We start from the raw sequence: 20,605 nt of genomic DNA, 5'->3' as shown, positions 1-20,605 counted from the left end.
AATGACAATTCCATTAAGCAGTGAGCCATATGTATGTATTGTCAAAGTCGAAAAATATTGTAATGCATGCCCCACGTACTAACCCCATGCACATGCCCGCTGCTCGTGCACTCAGTCTGCCGTGCGTGCACATATCCGCAATTTGCGTAGGATCGCTCCGGCGATCATGCGCGTGATGTGGGTATTTACGGCGGAGTTTGTGAGCGCGTAGAGGGTTATCAGAACATTACATATTTAACCCAAATAGTGCACATTGTACACATAGCCCCCTGTACCACATCAGAAAGAAATAGCTGTTTAAAATGGTAACAGAACAAAGGGATTCACCTTTACAGGATAGGAGGGGACAGAACAAGATTACAAGGTGGTGTTTGGTATCCAGCTGTAGGGTATTTTAAGGGAAACATTCTGGTGTTGGTTTGAGGAAGATCGCATGTTCCTGTGGATAGTTAGATGCAGAAGCAGAATATATGTTTAAACTGTATTTACTGTATATTATGTATGCGGGGGGAATCCAGAGGAGACCACCCACAAGAGCAGTTGAGAAAGACATAGCCCACCTTTTCAAATCCACCTATGACCTCTTCTGTAATGTAAAGACACATCCCTGTGTCCAATGGACAATGAGATTACAGTGACCATTGTATTGTGTATGCATGTTGTGTATAAAAAGCCCATTGTTGCCTGGCCGGTCAGAAGACTCTGAACGCTATCTGTATGACCAGCGGAGGACCGGCCGGGTTGCGCTTGCGAACATTCTCACGTATGTACATTCTCTGTAGCCATTATTCTGTTTAGATTTATCTTGTTAGCCTGTAGTGTATGATTTGTACTGTTTTACCTTTTGGAATTAATCCACTGTGGCCTTAGAACCCTGTGGTTGCAACTACAAATCAGTGTTGTGTCTTCACTTTCCTGCAAGGGTTTTAGAGTGTATTTATCTGTATAAGGTGTATAAGTATTGATAAGGTGTACGCACTGCGGGTACTTTATACCGTCAGCGCTACTTAAGGTTTAAGGTATAACATCGTTGCACTACTTTGCTGTTAAGGGTTTAAAGTATAATCATATCATTGCATTGTATCATTAACAAGGTTTAAAGGTTATCAATTGTGTGTGCGCACGCTGTGTGTACTCTGTACACTCAGCGCGACGTGTGTACGCCAAGTACGTACCACGTGCGGGACTCTGTACGCAAATAGCGTACAAAGTGCGTAGCACGTGTATCCAGTCTAGCGGCAATAGCGGCTCCACGGTAATAGTGTATCTAGAGGTATAGCTTTTCGGTCTAAGATAATATCGACATTATCAGTATTAGACTCAGCTGCACAGAACACCCAACAACAATATATCCAGAAATCAAAATTCAAGAGAACATTAATGTACATTGCCCCAAAATATTTAGTGGCCTATTTATCAAATAATATTTGTGAGAGATTCCAAAAACAACAATTTACTGTATCCCCTGAATATATCTATGAGGAGGCAAGGGACCTCTAAGACTTGCTTGCATGTTAGAAAGGAAAGAGTGAACCCTATAGCACAAGTTCTCTGTTCTTAAATTGAAGTCCTCAGTCTGCAGAAGTCTCACACAGGAAGCCTGCCAGAAGCTTTTAGAAAAGCCTATCTCCTTTCTCTCTGGAAAGACTAACAACAAGGTCCACCAATCAGAAAGGAGGAAGTAGGGAGAACCAGCAGGAAGTGAGGAAGTATCAGGGAGAGAAAAGAGACTGTGTTGTGGGAGGGTGAGGGTACACAGCTAGAGTCCCTGGAGGTTTGGGTCCCATCCCCTCTCAGTGTCATCGTTGATCAGCCATTCTGTATGCCCTGCTACAGCTGTCATTGCTGGCCAGGACTGGAGGAGATATAGAGCAGCTGGAAAGCACTTTGCTGAACTCTGAGTGGAGTTTATTAGTACAATCCTGCTTGCTGTTCACTATATTTCTGGATCTCCTTAAATAAAGCTCACCTTGTTATCATTGTAACCCGTTCCGTTGTGTGATCCCTGAACCCCATTATCCTCACAATATCTACAGGAGATATCTGCTGCAATCCTTTTTTTGCTCACAAAAGCAGACCCATAGGTTTCTACATGGGCTGCTTCAATGGCGAATTTACCATGTTGGCCCTGTAAGCCACTGTAGCCTATGGGCCTACTGCATATTTCTTCAGGAGAGGTATCCATAAGTGTTGAAAATTAAGTGTGTGTGCAGGTGTTTATATTGTAGAGTTATTAAGGTACACGCCAGTGGATGAGTCAAACTATGAACAGCCCAGTTACTTAACAAGTGGTGTTGGTTCACTGATAATTAGCAGGTACAGCCGTACTCACTGTTACATGTACACTGCAGATGGACTGGAGCTTGAGCGGAGTGGGGTTCTATATGTTTCACCAGCCGGTGAATGTATGCTGCTTGTGGGTAGCAGTGCAGGAACGCTGGAAAATGTTGTGGATTGCAGGTAATCACAGGTTTCTCTGGAGCGAAGTAGAAATCTTGGTAGGCATCTTGGAATAGGGTATGAAGCCGTAATGGAGAACCAGAGGACTAGAGTCTGTGCACTAGCACGCTCCTCTATAAACAGCAGAATCCCTCCCTGGTCATGTCTGCTTGCACATGAGCTAACAGATGTTGACACATGCGCAGTACCGAATCAGGGGGCAGAAGTAAGAAGTAATGTGATAGCACTTTACTTCTTATTGAACGCTGGGATGCTCCAGCAACTCAGGAATTGTACATTCCTGTGAATAAAGATTCCTTATCGCCGGAAATTGCCGCTCTAATGAATCTGGAATATTGGGTGCACAAAGCAAAAAATAATAGATATGCTCCCTAAACTCAAAACACACCAAGCCTATCCATGTTCTTTAGCTAAGCCACAAATTGAGCTTTAGATGGTTGTAGCCCTTAGGCTACAGTGGTTAACGCCATCTTCAGAAGGCATTAGCTGCTGGGGCCAAACTCTGGAGTGCTTTACATTCTGGAGCTTGGTAAGTCTGACATAGAAACTCATGGGGTTTCTATGTTCTATAGCTGCTGTTGGAAATTAACGGGTGTTTTCAAGGATATGCCACAAATATTGAATGCTGAATAGCCTCCTTAGTATGCTCATTACTATTCCTGCTGCCTACTGTTGCTTTCATTCTATTATACTATTATAGAATACTATTAGAGACTAAAAATACTTTAATATACGTTACAGAGGATGAGTGTAGTGCTGGCTATTTCATGGGTTTTTTTGTGGACAAAGGTACATTCTTGACCTGTGATCATTTCAGTAAAACTCTTATTTTATGTATCCCTTATGTTTATGGCTGTTAATTTCTCTGCCCACACTTCCAATTTCCAGTTCAAACTGTTGCCAAACAGCATCCCGTAAAAGCAATAAGAGTTTACTGTTTTGTGTTTTCATATGGGAATACATACGATATCCCAGCCCTTGGGATGAAGGCTGTATTAGATACCAACATCGGCATCCCGGAGATTAAAATTCCGACAGCTGTCTAAAAGCTAACCTAACCCTGATCCCCCCCCCCCCTAACCCTAACTCACCTTTCCAGCAGCCTGACCCAAACCCTTCTCCGTGATTATTTGTAACTCTAAAGGCCCATATAGACGGGCCGATGCGGGAGAGATGTGTGCAGCACACATCTCTCCCGCCGCTCAGCACAGTGCGATCTGTGCTGAGCGTGCGGGGGGAGACAGGGTGACGCTCATTTCACCCAGCGGGTGAAATGAGCGACCCGCTAGATTGGCCTGCACGGCAGGCCAATCTAGCACCAGCGATAGCGATGCGCGGGGCTGCGCATCGCTATCGCTGTATGGGCTACACATGGAGCGATCCTGCTTAAATTCTAAGCAATCTAGTCAGATTGCTTAGAATATCGCTCCGTGAGTACCCCCCTTTAGGGGGACATGTACTAAGCAGTGATAAAAGTGGAGAAGTGAGCCAGTGGAGAAGTTGCCCATGGCAGCCAATCAGCATTGAAGTAACATTTTGAATGTGCATACTATAAAGGTATACAGAGCAGCTGATTGGTTGCCATGTGCCACTTCTCCACTGGCTCACTTCTCCACTTTTATCACTGCTTAGTACATGTTCCCCTTATTTCTTTAATACAGAGTATACCAGGTAGGCGCTCGAAATCACAGAAGCAATCTTTATAAAATCACAGTTTTAATACATGTAACAAATCAGTAAAAATAACACTAACAACAATCATAAAGCGATAGATCTCAAATGATAAGCCACAGAATCGATTACAGACTCACACACATGATTAATATGTGTATTTGGGAAATCCTTGGAGTTTCAACAGTATATAATCAGATCATAAATTCAAATATATTTCACACCGGTGGTAGTGACAAGCGGAGACTCTCAGAAATCTTCAGTCTCTAACGCTTGATCCGTATAGCTGACCAGTGATGTTTGGATTCATAGTGAGCTGCCAGTCTGCATGCATATATATCTTATAGGAATACATCCATCCACCATCTCATTGCTCACAATGTAGAGGGGCGATCCGCTTTGTACCCATGCAACGCGCCTGTGCATTGCGGTTTGGACCTGATCGTCCGCTGTGTGAAAGCGCACAGCAGCAATCAGGTCTGAATTACCCCAATGGGCCCTCATTCCGAGTTGATGGCTCGCTAGCTTCTTTTAGCAGCCGTGCAAACGCATAGTCGCCACCCACGGGGGATTGTATTTTCGCTTTGCAAGTGTGCGGACGGATTTGCAGCCGAGCTCTGCAAAAACATTTTGTGCAGTTTCTGAGTAGCTCTGGACTTACTCAGCCGCTGCAATCACTCCAGCCTGTTCGTGTCCGGAATTGACGCCAGACACCTGCCCAGCAAACGCCTAGACATGCCTGCGTTTCTTCAAACACTCCCGGAAAACGGTCAGTTGACACCCAGAAACGCCTTCTTCCTGTCAATCTCCTTGCAAACGGCCGTGCAAATGGAATCATCGTAGAAGCCATCGCTGGGTAACGAACCGCTGTGTACTCGTACGACACGCCTGTGCATTGCGGTGCATATGCATGCGCAGATTAGCTTCATTCTACCATGATCACTGCGCTGCAAAAATCCGTAGCGGGCGATCCACTCGGAATAACCCCCAGAGTTCAGATCTGCAGCAAAAGATAGCACTATTTAAACAGTGAAAGGACAAGTATTGCAGTTCTCCGGTGAGGGATATAAGTAACTGTTAGAGGTTTCTAGCAGAAGAACAGTTAATGAAAATCCTGAGGCTTGTGGAACAACAGGTACCAGCAAGGCTCCCTGTGAGCCAGTCTGATTATGAGTCTCTAACTGATTCTGGCTGGAATGAGTCTTACTGAAGCACCCTGTCTACACAGGTATCTCAGTCATTAACCACTGGGTGCTGGGTAATGGGGCTGCCTGCTCCCCTTATTGGAATGCAATAATGTCTCCTTCTGTCTCTCTCTGAGATGTCACAAGTGAGGTGCTGGGCGGTAGTCAGGTGAGCTGATAAATCAGCTATGGCTGGTTTGTGATGGCCTGCCAGGGGATAACCAGCGCTGATCACACACATTGCACCCTTTTTATTAATACTCACCCCTCCGGAGTCCCGCGCCAACATCACCGGGTGCTGTTAAAACTAGTGATAAGCACCGGAAATTTTTCGGGTTTTGGGTTTTGGGTTTTGGTTTTGGGTTCGGTTCCGCGGCCGTGTTTTGGGTTCGAACGCGTTTTGGCAAAACCTCACCGAATTTTTTTTGTCGGATTCGGGTGTGTTTTGGATTCGGGTGTTTTTTTCAAAAACCCTAAAAAACAGCTTAAATCATAGAATTTGGGGGTCATTTTGATCCCAAAGTATTATTAACCTCAATAACCATAATTTCCACTCATTTTCAGTCTATTCTGAACACCTCACACCTCACAATATTATTTTTAGCCCTAAAATTTGCACCGAGGTCGCTGGATGACTAAGCTCAGCGACCCAAGTGGCCGACACAAACACCTGGCCCATCTAGGAGTGGCACTGCAGTGTCACGCAGGATGGCCCTTCAAAAAACTACTCCCCAAACAGCACATGACGCAAAGAAGAAAAAAAAGAGGCGCAATGAGGTAGCTGTGTGACTAAGATAAGCGACCCTAGTGGCCGACACAAACACCTGGCCCATCTAGGAGTGGCACTGCAGTGTCACGCAGGATGGCCCTTCCAAAAAACACCCCCCAAACAGCACATGACGCAAAGAAAAAAAGAGGCGCAATGAGGTAGCTGTGTGACTAAGATAAGCGACCCAAGTGGCCGACACAAACACCTGGCCCATCTAGGAGTGGCACTGCAGTGTCACGCAGGATGGCCCTTCCAAAAAACACCCCCCAAACAGCACATGACGCAAAGAAAAAAAGAGGCGCAATGAGGTAGCTGTGTGACTAAGATAAGCGACCCAAGTGGCCGACACAAACACCTGGCCCATCTAGGAGTGGCACTGCAGTGTCACGCAGGATGGCCCTTCCAAAAAACACCCCCCAAACAGCACATGACGCAAAGACAAAAAGAGGCGCAATGAGGTAGCTGTGTGACTAAGATAAGCGACCCAAGTGGCCGACACAAACACCTGGCCCATCTAGGAGTGGCACTGCAGTGTCACGCAGGATGGCCCTTCCAAAAACTACTCCCCAAACAGCACATGACGCAAAGAAAAATGAAAGAAAAAAGAGGTGCAAGATGGAATTGTCCTTGGGCCCTCCCACCCACCCTTATGTTGTACAAACAGGACATGCACACTTTAACCAACCCATCATTTCAGTGACAGGGTCTGCCACACGACTGTGACTGAAATGACGGGTTGGTTTGGACCCCCACCAAAAAAGAAGCAATTAATCTCTCCTTGCACAAACTGGCTCTACAGAGGCAAGATGTCCACCTCATCATCATCCTCCGATATATCACCGTGTACATCCCCCTCCTCACAGATTATCAATTCGTCCCCACTGGAATCCACCATCTCAGCTCCCTGTGTACTTTGTGGAGGCAATTGCTGCTGGTGAATGTCTCCACGGAGGAATTGATTATAATTCATTTTAATGAACATCATCTTCTCCACATTTTCTGGATGTAACCTCGTACGCCGATTGCTGACAAGGTGAGCGGCGGCACTAAACACTCTTTCGGAGTACACACTTGTGGGAGGGCAACTTAGGTAGAATAAAGCCAGTTTGTGCAAGGGCCTCCAAATTGCCTCTTTTTCCTGCCAGTATAAGTACGGACTGTCTGACGTGCCTACTTGGATGCGGTCACTCATATAATCCTCCACCATTCTTTCAATGGGGAGAGAATCATATGCAGTGACAGTAGACGACATGTCCGTAATCGTTGTCAGGTCCTTCAGTCCGGACCAGATGTCAGCATCAGCAGTCGCTCCAGACTGCCCTGCATCACCGCCAGCGGGTGGGCTCGGAATTCTGAGCCTTTTCCTCGCACCCCCAGTTGCGGGAGAATGTGAAGGAGGAGATGTTGACAGGTCGCGTTCCGCTTGACTTGACAATTTTGTCACCAGCAGTTCTTTGAACCCCAGCAGACTTGTGTCTGCCGGAAAGAGAGATCCAAGGTAGGTTTTAAATCTAGGATCGAGCACGGTGGACAAAATGTAGTGCTCTGATTTCAACAGATTGACCACCCGTGAATCCTTGTTAAGCGAATTAAGGGCTCCATCCACAAGTCCCACATGCCTAGCGGAATCGCTCTGTGTTAGCTCCTCCTTCAATGTCTCCAGCTTCTTCTGCAAAAGCCTGATGAGGGGAATGACCTGACTCAGACTGGCAGTGTCTGAACTGACTTCACGTGTGGCAAGTTCAAAAGGTTGCAGAACCTTGCACAACGTTGAAATCATTCTCCACTGCGCTTGAGACAGGTGCATTCCACCTCCTATATCGTGCTCAGTTGTATAGGCTTGAATGGCCTTTTGCTGCTCCTCCAACCTCTGAAGCATATAGAGGGTTGAATTCCACCTCGTTACCACTTCTTGCTTCAGATGATGGCAGGGCAGGTTCAGGCGTTTTTGGTGGTGCTCCAGTCTTCTGTACTTGGTGCCTGTACGCCGAAAGTGTCCCGCAATTCTTCTGGCCACCGACAGCATCTCTTGCACGCCCCTCTCATTTTTTAAATAATTCTGCACCACCAAATTCAAGGTATGTGCAAAACATGGGACGTGCTGGAATTTGCCCATATTTAATGCACACACAATATTGCTGGCGTTGTCCGATGCCACAAATCCACAGGAGAGTCCAATTGGGGTAAGCCATTCTGCGATGATCTTCCTCAGTTGCCGTAAGAGGTTTTTAGCTGTGTGCGTATTCTGGAAAGCGGTGATACAAAGCGTAGCCTGCCTAGGAAAGAGTTGGCGTTTGCGAGATGCTGCTACTGGTGCCGCCGCTGCTGTTCTTGCGGCGGGAGTCCATACATCTACCCAGTGGGCTGTCACAGTCATATAGTCCTGAGCCTGCCCTGCTCCACTTGTCCACATGTCCGTGGTTAAGTGGACATTGGGTACAACTGCATTTTTTAGGACACTGGTGAGTCTTTTTCTGAGGTCTGTGTACATTTTCGGTATCGCCTGCCTAGAGAAATGGAACCTAGATGGTATTTGGTACCGGGGACACAGTACCTCCAACAAGTCTCTAGTTGGCTCTGCAGTAATGATGGATACCGGAACCACGTTTCTCACCGCCCAGGATGCCAAGGCCTCAGTTATCCGCTTTGCAGCAGGATGACTGCTGTGATATTTCATCTTCCTCGCAAAGGACTGTTGGACAGTCAATTGCTTGGTGGAAGTAGTAAAAGTGGTCTTACGAGTACGACTTCCCCTCTGGGATGACCATCGACTCCCAGCAGCAACAACAGCAGCGCCAGCAGCAGTAGGCGTTACACGCAAGGATGCATCGGAGGAATCCCAGGCAGGAGAGGACTCGTCAGAATTGCCAGTGACATGGCCTGCAGGACTATTGGCATTCCTGGGGAAGGAGGAAATTGACACTGAGGGAGTTGGTGGGGTGGTTTGCGTGAGCTTGGTTACAAGAGGAAGGGATTTACTGGTCAGTGGACTGCTTCCGCTGTCGCCCAAAGTTTTTGAACTTGTCACTGACTTATGATGAATGCGCTGCAGGTGACGTATAAGGGAGGATGTTCCGAGGTGGTTAATGTCCTTACCCCTACTTATTACAGCTTGACAAAGGCAACACACGGCTTGACAAATGTTGTCCGCATTTCTGTTGAAATACTTCCACACCGAAGAGCTGATTTTTTTGGTATTTTCACCAGGCATGTCAATGGCCCTATTCCTCCCACGGACAACAGGTGTCTCCCCGGGTGCCTGACTTAAACAAACCACCTCACCATCAGAATCCTCCTGGTCAATTTCCTCCCCAGCGCCAGCAACACCCATATCCTCCTCATCCTGGTGTACTTCAACACTGACATCTTCAATCTGACTATCAGGAACTGGACTGCGGGTGCTCCTTCCAGCACTTGCAGGGGGCGTGCAAATGGTGGAAGGCGCATGCTCTTCACGTCCAGTGTTGGGAAGGTCAGGCATCGCAAACGACACAATTGGACTCTCCTTGTGGATTTGTGATTTCGAAAAACGCACAGTTCTTTGCTGTGCTTTTGCCAGCTTGAGTCTTTTCATTTTTCTAGCGAGAGGCTGAGTGCTTCCATCCTCATGTGAAGCTGAACCACTAGCCATGAACATAGGCCAGGGCCTCAGCCGTTCCTTGCCACTCCGTGTGGTAAATGGCATATTGGCAAGTTTACGCTTCTCCTCCGACAATTTTATTTTAGATTTTTGAGTCCTTTTTTTACTGATATTTGGTGTTTTGGATTTTACATGCTCTGTACTATGACATTGGGCATCGGCCTTGGCAGACGACTTTGATGGCATTTCATCGTCTCGGCCATGACTAGTGGCAGCAGCTTCAGCACGAGGTGGAAGTCGATCTTGATCTTTCCCTATTTTTGGAACCTCAACATTTTTGTTCTCCATATTTTAATAGGCACAACTAAAAGGCACCTCAGGTAAACAATGGAGATGGATGGATACTAGTATACTTATGGATGGACGAGCGACTGCCGACACAGAGGTAGCTACAGCCGTGGACTACCGTACTGCGTCTGCTGCTAATATAGACTGGATGATAATGATATAAAAAATATACATATATCACTACTGCAGCCGGACAGGTATATATTATATAATGACGGACCTGCTGGACACTGTCAGCACTGCAGACTCCTAAAGTAAGCTACTAGTATCAAGAAGATAGAAAGAAAAAAAACACCACAGGTAGGTGGTATACAATTATGGATGGACGAGCGACTGCCGACACAGAGGTAGCTACAGCCGTGGACTACCGTACTGCGTCTGCTGCTAATATAGACTGGATGATAATGATATAAAAAATATATATATATCACTACTGCAGCCGGACAGGTATATATTATATAATGACGGACCTGCTGGACACTGTCAGCACTGCAGACTCCTAAAGTAAGCTACTAGTATCAAGAAGATAGAAAAAAAAAAACACCACAGGTAGGTGGTATACAATTATGGATGGACGAGCGACTGCTGACACAGAGGTAGCTACAGCCGTGGACTACCGTACTGCGTCTGCTGCTAATATAGACTGGATGATAATGATATAAAAAATATATATATATCACTACTGCAGCCGGACAGGTATATATTATATAATGACGGACCTGCTGGACACTGTCAGCACTGCAGACTCCTAAAGTAAGCTACTAGTATCAAGAAGATAGAAGAAAAAAAAACACCACAGGTAGGTGGTATACAATTATGGATGGACGAGCGACTGCCGACACAGAGGTAGCTACAGCCGTGGACTACCGTACTGCGTCTGCTGCTAATATAGACTGGATGATAATTATATAAAAAATATATATATATCACTACTGCAGCCGGAAAGGTATATATTATATAATGACGGACCTGCTGGACACTGTCAGCACTGCAGACTCCTAAAGTAAGCTACTAGTATCAAGAAGATAGAAAAAAAAAACACCACAGGTAGGTGGTATACAATTATGGATGGACGAGCGACTGCCGACACAGAGGTAGCTACAGCCGTGGACTACCGTACTGCGTCTGCTGCTAATATAGACTGGATGATAATGATATAAAAAATATATATATATCACTACTGCAGCCGGACAGGTATATATTATATAATGACGGACCTGCTGGACACTGTCAGCACTGCAGACTCCTAAAGTAAGCTACTAGTATCAAGAAGATAGAAAGAAAAAAAAACACCACAGGTAGGTGGTATACAATTATGGATGGACGAGCGACTGCCGACACAGAGGTAGCTACAGCCGTGGACTACCGTACTGCGTCTGCTGCTAATATAGACTGGATGATAATGATATAAAAAATATATATATATCACTACTGCAGCCGGACAGGTATATATTATATAATGACGGACCAGCTGGACACTGTCAGCACTGCAGACTCCTAAAGTAAGCTACTAGTATCAAGAAGATAGAAAGAAAAAAAAACACCACAGGTAGGTGGTATACAATTATGGATGGACGAGCGACTGCCGACACAGAGGTAGCTACAGCCGTGGACTACCGTACTGCGTCTGCTGCTAATATAGACTGGATGATAATTATCTAAAAAATATATATATATCACTACTGCAGCCGGACAGGTATATATTATATAATGACGGACCTGCTGGACACTGTCAGCACTGCAGACTCCTAAAGTAAGCTACTAGTATCAAGAAGATAGAAAAAAAAAAACACCACAGGTAGGTGGTATACAATTATGGATGGACGAGCGACTGCCGACACAGAGGTAGCTACAGCCGTGGACTACCATACTGCGTCTGCTGCTAATATAGACTGGATGATAATGATATAAAAAATATATATATCACTACTGCAGCCGGACAGGTATATATTATATAATGACGGACCTGCTGGACACTGTCAGCACTGCAGACTCCTAAAGTAAGCTACTAGTATCAAGAAGATAGAAAAAAAAAACACAACAGGTAGGTGGTATACAATTATGGATGGACGAGCGACTGCCGACACAGAGGTAGCTACAGCCGTGGACTACCGTACTGCGTCTGCTGCTAATATAGACTGGATGATAATGATATAAAAAATATATATATATCACTACTGCAGCCGGACAGGTATATATTATATAATGACGGACCTGCTGGACACTGTCAGCACTGCAGACTCCTAAAGTAAGCTACTAGTATCAAGAAGATAGAAAGAAAAAAAAACACCACAGGTAGGTGGTATACAATTATGGATGGACGAGCGACTGCCGACACAGAGGTAGCTACAGCCGTGGACTACTGTACTGCGTCTGCTGCTAATATAGACTGGATGATAATGATATAAAAAATATATATATATCACTACTGCAGCTGGACAGGTATATATTATATAATGACGGACCTGCTGGACACTGTCAGCACTGCAAACTCCTAAAGTAAGCTACTAGTATCAAGAAGATAGAAAAAAAAAAACACCACAGGTAGGTGGTATACAATTATGGATGGACGAGCGACTGCCGACACAGAGGTAGCTACAGCTGTGGACTACCGTACTGCGTCTGCTGCTAATATAGACTGGATGATAATGATATAAAAAATATATATATATCACTACTGCAGCCGGACAGGTATATATTATATAATGACGGACCTGCTGGACACTGTCAGCACTGCAGACTCCTAAAGTAAGCTACTAGTATCAAGAAGATAGAAAAAAAAAAACACAACAAGTAGGTGGTATACAATTATGGATGGACGAGCGACTGCCGACACAGAGGTAGCTACAGCCGTGGACTACCGTACTGCATCTGCTGCTAATATAGACTGGATGATAATGATATAAAATATATATATATATATCACTACTGCAGCCGGACAGGTATATATTATATAATGACGGACCTGCTGGACACTGTCAGCACTGCAGACTCCTAAAGTTAACTACTAGTATGAAGAAGATAGAAAAAAAAAAAAAACCACCACAGGTAGGTATACAATTATGGACGAGCGACTGCCGACACAGAGGTAGCTACAGCCGTGGACTACCGTACTGCGTCTGCTGCTAGTATAGACTGGATGATAATGATATAAAAAATATATATATATCACTACTGCAGGACAGGTATATATTATATAATGACGGACCTGCTGGACACTGTCAGCAGAATGCGTCTATAGAATAAAAACACCACACGACGAGTGTTTAACTTTTTCAGGCAGACAATCACAATATACTGGTGGTCACTGGTCAGTCACACTGGCAGTGGCACTCTGGCAGCAAAAGTGTGCACTGTTAAATATATGTTCTCCTGCTATAACTGCTCCCCAGTCTCCCCCACAATTAAGCTGTGTGAGCAGTGAGCACTCAGCACAGTCAGATATACATAGATGATGCAGCACACTGAGGCTGAGCACAGATATGGTATACTGTGTCACTGTGTATCGTTTTTTTTTTCAGGCAGAGAACGGATTATATTAAATAATAATAAAACTGCACTGGTGGTCACTGGTCAGTCACTAGTAAACTCTGCACTCTCTGAGTACTCCTAAGCTCCAGTAAATCAAGTGTCTCACTCTCACTATCTATTTCTATTCTAAACGGAGAGGACGCCAGCCACGTCCTCTCCCTATCAATCTCAATGCACGTGTGAAAATGGCGGCGACGCGCGGCTCCTTATATAGAATCCGAGTCTCGCGATAGAATACGAGCCTCGCGAGAATCCGACAGCGGGATGATGACGTTCGGGCGCGCTCGGGTTAGCCGAGCAAGGCGGGAAGATCCGAGTCTGCCTCGGACCCGTGTAAAAAGCGTGAAGTTCGGGGGGGTTCGGTTTCCGAGAAACCGAACCCGCTCATCACTAGTTAAAACCCTGTGAAAATGGCGCAGTGGCCATTTTCACGGAGTTCTGCATATGCGCAGTAGAGAAATCTCTGGGAAAATGGCCGCTGCGCCATTTTCCCGGAGATCTGCGCATGCGTAGTAGAGTCTGAGCCCTCTAGTGCTCAGACTCTACAGCGCTCCTGCAGAGAGGAGGGGGCCCGTATGGAGGAGGCAGCACACGGGCCTCCTCCTCTCTTAAAGCGCCCCTGTCCTGCGGATAGTGTTGGCCCCAATAGGGGCTCACTAGTGGGGTGCCACACATGACCGCCACACTGCCAGATACACATGCCCCCACAGTGTCAGATACATATATACCCACAGTGCCAGGTACACATAGGCTCCACAGTGCCAGGTACACATATGCCGCACAGTGCCAGATACACATATGCCCCACAATGCCAAATACATATATGCCCCACAGTGCCAGATACATATATGCCCCCAGTGCCAGATCACATGTCCCCACAGTGCCAGATACAGATATTCCCCCAGTGCCAGATACACGTGTCCCCACAGTGCCAGATATTCCGCTAGTGCCAGATACACATGTCCCCACAGTGCCAGATATGCCCACAGTGCCAGATACACATGTCTCCACAGTGCTAGATATGATCCCAGTGCCAGATATGACCCCAGTGCAGATACACATGTCCCCACAGTGCCAGATATGCCCCCAGCACCAGATACACATGTCCACACAGTGCTAGATATGCCCCCAGTGCCAGGTACACATGTCCCTACAGTGCCAGATATGCTCTCAGTGCCAGATACACATGTCTCTACAGTGCCAGATATGTCCCCAGTGCCAGATACACCTGTTCCCACAGTGCCAGATATGCCCCCAGTGCCAGATACACATGTCCCCACAATGCCAGATATGCCCACAGTGCCAGATATACATGTCCGCACAGTGCCTCCCCCCCCCCCCTTCACCCCATGTGCTGATCACCACGCTGCTGCTGTTTGTTATGAGGGCACGGAGGAGAGCGTAGCATGCGCCTCTCCTGCCCCTTGGTCAGTCTTCGGCAGCAGTGTCTATCTTCAATTAGGCACCAGTCCATGAGCCAATCAAAGCTGGCCACCGCTACTCTATATTGTTGGTGTCTGCTATATAGAAGAGGTTGGCTACCTCTTCACCAGGTGGCTGCGGATCTGCAGGTGCTAATCTACACTTGCCTACACAGTGCTAACAAACCTTAGTTCTTGTTCGTGTCTTATTTTTCTATAACTATAGTTTTTGTACCTTCCCTGTATAAATTGCTCCTGGATGGTGAAAAGACCTATCACTGAATTTATAACCTAAAGCTGACCTCTGCCATGTCAGAAAAGTAATTTTTTGACTCTCTCTTTTTCACTCTCTTTTGTAATTTTCATCATATTTATATCTCTTGAAGTGCCAGCACAGCCCATGTGTAAAGAACTGTCCTGGCAAGGAGATTTTAAACATCTTTTGCATATGCAAAATATCTTTGAATGCACTACGCATGCACCTATCAGTGTCAGTGATCACTAGCTCAACACTGATCATCAAAGCTGGCTGGGGGGAGGAAGAGAAAAGAGAGCCAGCGGGAGCAAAGCACACAGACCCGGCCGGGGCAGTGGAGAAAAGCAGGAATATAATGCTTTTCCTTGCTTTTCTCCATTTCTGGTGGTAAGAATACACATACAGTAAGTACCATTCCTGTAAAGCAGGGGTGGGGAAACTTTTTTCTACCAAGGGCCATTTGGATATTTATAAAATCCTTCGGGGGCCATACAGAAATTCTCAAATTAAAAAATTACCCTGTCCCCCAGTAGGTCTGCCCCTAAGAGGTACTTAAATGGGTGTGGACAATTCAAATGGGATGTGATACACATATGCCCCCAATAGTGCAGTGCCAGATCCACAAATGTCCCCACAGTGCCAGATCCACAAATGCCCCCACAGTGCCAAATGCACAATTACCCCCACAGTGCCAGATCCACAAATGCCCCCACAGTGCCAGGTATACAAATGCCCCCACAGTGATAGATATACAAATGCCCCCGCAGTGCCAGATATACAAGTGCCCCCAGGGTGCCAGATATACAAGTGCCCCCAGAGTGCCAGATGATCTACAATTGCCCCACAGAGTGCCACATGATATATAAGTGCCCCCAGAGTGTCAATGATATACAAGTGCCCCCAGAGTGCCAGATGATATACAAGTGCCCCCAGAGTGCCAGATATACAAGTGCCCCCAGAGTGCCACATATACAAGTGCCCCCAGAGTACCAGATCGCTCACCGCTGCTGCAGGCCCATCCGGCGGCGGCAGCGTGGGCGTATCTCAGCTGTCGGGTCATGGCAGGGAGGAGAGCGCGGCTATGTCAGGCTGCAGCGGCGTGTAGGACCTCAAACCAGCCGCCAGTTCATGAGCCAATCAGAGCTTGTGGACCGGCAGTGGCGACTCCTGATTGGCTGCCGGTCCGCAAGCTCTGATTGGCTCACGAACCAGCGGCAGGTTTAAGATCCTATCCGCGGCTGCCGGACATGGGGCAGGGATGAGAGCGCAGCTACTAACATCTGAGACACGCCGCCGCTGGACTGAGCGGCGGCGTGTCTCGCTGCCAAACTAGCGGGCGGGCCGGAACGTATATGGCCCGCGGGCCGGAGGTTCCCAAGCCCTGCTGTAAAGCCTTCATTAAATCCAATGGGACCTGCAAGATTGTGACAGGAGAAATGAAAAGGCTGAAAAATATCTGTTATTTTTCTGCACTTTTCGTGTGAAACAAATAACAAAAATATGGCTTTCTCCAGGTATAAATTGACCCCTTACAGAGCTGGCCCTAGGTATAAGCAAACTAAGCAAATGCCTAGGGCATTTGGTATGCCTATGGGCACAAGCAAGGGCAGATTGGGATCAAAAACCAGCCCGGGAAATTTATGGAAGCAGCCCTAATAGGGGTGGGGGGACTGTCGAGGGGTACCTGTCAAGTGGGAGGGATTACTGCACAGAAGGCCAGAGTATATGAACGTATGTTAAGTGAGTGCAAAATTTTAGGGGCATGGCTTAGTGGGAAAGGGGTGTGGCCACATAATAGTGCCAAGTCACATTACACCACACAGTAGTGCTGCTTATACACAGTGCACCAGGTAGAACCTCCTATACACACTGTGCCAGGTAGAGCACGTTATACATATTCCGCCAGATAGAGCACATTCTACACTTTGCGCCAGGTAGAGCACGGTATACACTTTGCGCCAGGCAGAGCACATTATACACATTGCACCAGGTAAAGCACATTATACACTTTGCGCCAGGCAGAGCACATTATACACACTGCACAAGGTAAATCACGTTATACACATTGCAGTGGGTATAGCACATTATACACATTGCACTGGGTAAAGCACATTATACACTTTGCGCCAGGTAGAGCACATTATGCACTTTGCGCCAGGTAGAGCACATTATACACTTTGCGCCCGGTAGAGCACGTTATACACTTTGTGCCAAGTAGAGCACATTACACAGAGATGTGCACCGGAAATTTTTCGGGTTTTGTGTTTTGGTTTTGGGTTCGGTTCCGCGGCCGTGTTTTGGGTTCGAACGCGTTTTGGCAAAACCTCACCGAATTTTTTTTGTCGGATTCGGGTGTGTTTTGGATTCGGGTGTTTTTTTCAAAAAACCCTAAAAAACAGCTTAAATCATAGAATTTGGGGGTCATTTTGATCCCAAAGTATTATTAACCTCAATAACCACAATTTCCACTCATTTTCAGTCTATTCTGAACACCTCACACCTCACAATATTATTTTTAGTCCTAAAATTTGCACCGAGGTCGCTGGATGACTAAGCTCAGCGACCCAAGTGGCCGACACAAACACCGGGCCCATCTAGGAGTGGCACTGCAGTGTCACGCAGGATGGCCCTTCAAAAAAACACTCCCCAAACAGCACATGACGCAAAGAAAAAAAGAGGCGCAATGAGGTAGCTGTGTGAGTAAGCTAAGCGACCCTAGTGGCCGACACAAACACCTGGCCCATCTAGGAGTGGCACTGCAGTGTCACGCAGGCTGGCCCTTCCAAAAAACACTCCCCAAACAGCACATGACGCAAAGAAAAATGAAAGAAAAAAGAGGTGCAAGATGGAATTGTCCTTGGGCCCTCCCACCCACCCTTATGTTGTATAAACAGGACATGCACACTTTAACCAACCCATCATTTCAGTGACAGGGTCTGCCACACGACTGTGACTGAAATGACGGGTTGGTTTGGACCCCCACCAAAAAAGAAGCAATTAATCTCTCCTTGCACAAACTGGCTCTACAGAGGCAAGATGTCCACCTCATCATCATCCTCCGATTCATCACCGTGTACATCCCCCTCCTCACAGGTTATCAATTCGTCCCCACTGGAATCCACCATCACAGCTCCCTGTGTACTTTGTGGAGGCAATTGCTGCTGGTGAATGTCTCCATGGAGGAATTGATTTTAATTCATTTTAATGAACATCATCTTCTCCACATTTTCTGGAAGTAACCTCGTACGCCGATTGCTGACAAGGTGAGCGGCGGCACTAAACACTCTTTCGGAGTACACACTTGTGGGAGGGCAACTTAGGTAGAATAAAGCCAGTTTGTGCAAGGGCCTCCAAATTGCCTCTTTTTCCTGCCAGTATACGTACGGACTGTCTGACGTGCCTATTTGGATGCGGTCACTCATATAATCCTCCACCATTCTTTCAATGGGGAGAGAATCATATGCAGTGACAGTAGACGACATGTCCGTAATCGTTGTCAGGTCCTTCAGTCCGGACCAGATGTCAGCATCAGCAGTCGCTCCAGACTGCCCTGCATCACCGCCAGCAGGTGGGCTCGGAATTCTGAGCCTTTTCCTCGCACCCCCAGTTGCGGGAGAATGTGAAGGAGGAGATGTTGACAGGTCGCGTTCCGCTTGACTTGACAATTTTCTCACCAGCAGTTCTTTGAACCCCTGCAGACTTGTGTCTGCCGGAAAGAGAGATCCAAGGTAGGTTTTAAATCTAGGATCGAGCACGGTGGCCAAAATGTAGTGCTCTGATTTCAACAGATTGACCACCCGTGAATCCTTGTTAAGCGAATTAAGGGCTCCATCCACAAGTCCCACATGCCTAGCGGAATCGCTCTGTGTTAGCTCCTCCTTCAATGTCTCCAGCTTCTTCTGCAAAAGCCTGATGAGGGGAATGACCTGACTCAGGCTGGCAGTGTCTGAACTGACTTCACGTGTGGCAAGTTCAAAAGGTTGCAGAACCTTGCACAACGTTGAAATCATTCTCCACTGCGCTTGAGACAGGTGCATTCCACCTCCTATATCGTGCTCAGTTGTATAGGCTTGAATGGCCTTTTGCTGCTCCTCCAACCTCTGAAGCATATAGAGGGTTGAATTCCACCTCGTTACCACTTCTTGCTTCAGATGATGGCAGGGCAGGTTCAGGCGTTTTTGGTGGTGCTCCAGTCTTCTGTACGTGGTGCCTGTACGCCGAAAGTGTCCCGCAATTCTTCTGGCCACCGACAGCATCTCTTGCACGCCCCTCTCGTTTTTTAAATAATTCTGCACCACCAAATTCAAGGTATGTGCAAAACATGGGACGTGCTGGAATTTGCCCATATTTAATGCACACACAATATTGCTGGCATTGTCCGATGCCACAAATCCACAGGAGAGTCCAATTGGGGTAAGCCATTCTGCGATGATCTTCCTCAGTTGCCGTAAGAGGTTTTTAGCTGTGTGCGTATTCTGGAAAGCGGTGATACAAAGCGTAGCCTGCCTAGGAAAGAGTTGGCGTTTGCGAGATGCTGCTACTGGTGCCGCCGCTGCTGTTCTTGCGGCGGGAGTCCATACATCTACCCAGTGGGCTGTCACAGTCATATAGTCCTGAGTCTGCCCTGCTCCACTTGTCCACATGTCCGTGGTTAAGTGGACATTGGTACAACTGCATTTTTTAGGACACTGGTGAGTCTTTTTCTGAGGTCTGTGTACATTTTCGGTATCGCCTGCCTAGAGAAATGGAACCTAGATGGTATTTGGTACCGGGGACACAGTACCTCAAACAAGTCTATAGTTGGCTCTGCAGTAATGATGGATACCGGAACCACGGTTCTCACCGCCCAGGATGCCAAGGCCTCAGTTATCCGCTTTGCAGCAGGATGACTGCTGTGATATTTCATCTTCCTCGCAAAGGACTGTTGGACAGTCAATTGCTTGGTGGAAGTAGTAAAAGTGGTCTTACGACTTCCCCTCTGGGATGACCATCAACTCCCAGCAGCAACAACAGCAGCGCCAGCAGCAGTAGGCGTTACACGCAAGGATGCATCGGAGGAATCCCAGGCAGGAGAGGACTCATCAGAATTGCCAGTGACATGGCCTGCAGGACTATTGGCATTCCTGGGGAAGGAGGAAATTGACACTGAGGGAGTTGGTGGGGTGGTTTGCGTGAGCTTGGTTACAAGAGGAAGGGATTTACTGGTCAGTGGACTGCTTCCGCTGTCGCCCAAAGTTTTTGAACTTGTCACTGACTTATGATGAATGCGCTGCAGGTGACGTATAAGGGAGGATGTTCCGAGGTGGTTAACGTCCTTACCCCTACTTATTACAGCTTGACAAAGGCAACACACGGCTTGACAAATGTTGTCCGCATTTCTGTTGA

General features: G+C 46.9%; 1 protein-coding gene across 3 annotated transcripts in view; it reads left to right on the top strand.

Annotated features, from left to right (window-relative positions):
* Window positions 1-20,605, top strand: part of ANPEP (alanyl aminopeptidase, membrane) — a 171,179-nt gene that overhangs the window by 60,303 nt on the left and 90,271 nt on the right. The gene's annotated exons all lie outside the window — the stretch shown is intronic.

Source organism: Pseudophryne corroboree, chromosome 6 (assembly GCF_028390025.1).
Source record: "Pseudophryne corroboree isolate aPseCor3 chromosome 6, aPseCor3.hap2, whole genome shotgun sequence".
Lineage (NCBI taxonomy): Eukaryota > Metazoa > Chordata > Amphibia > Anura > Myobatrachidae > Pseudophryne > Pseudophryne corroboree.
The sequence above is the reverse complement of the archived record's forward strand: the minus strand, read 5'-3'. Positions and strand labels throughout refer to the sequence as shown.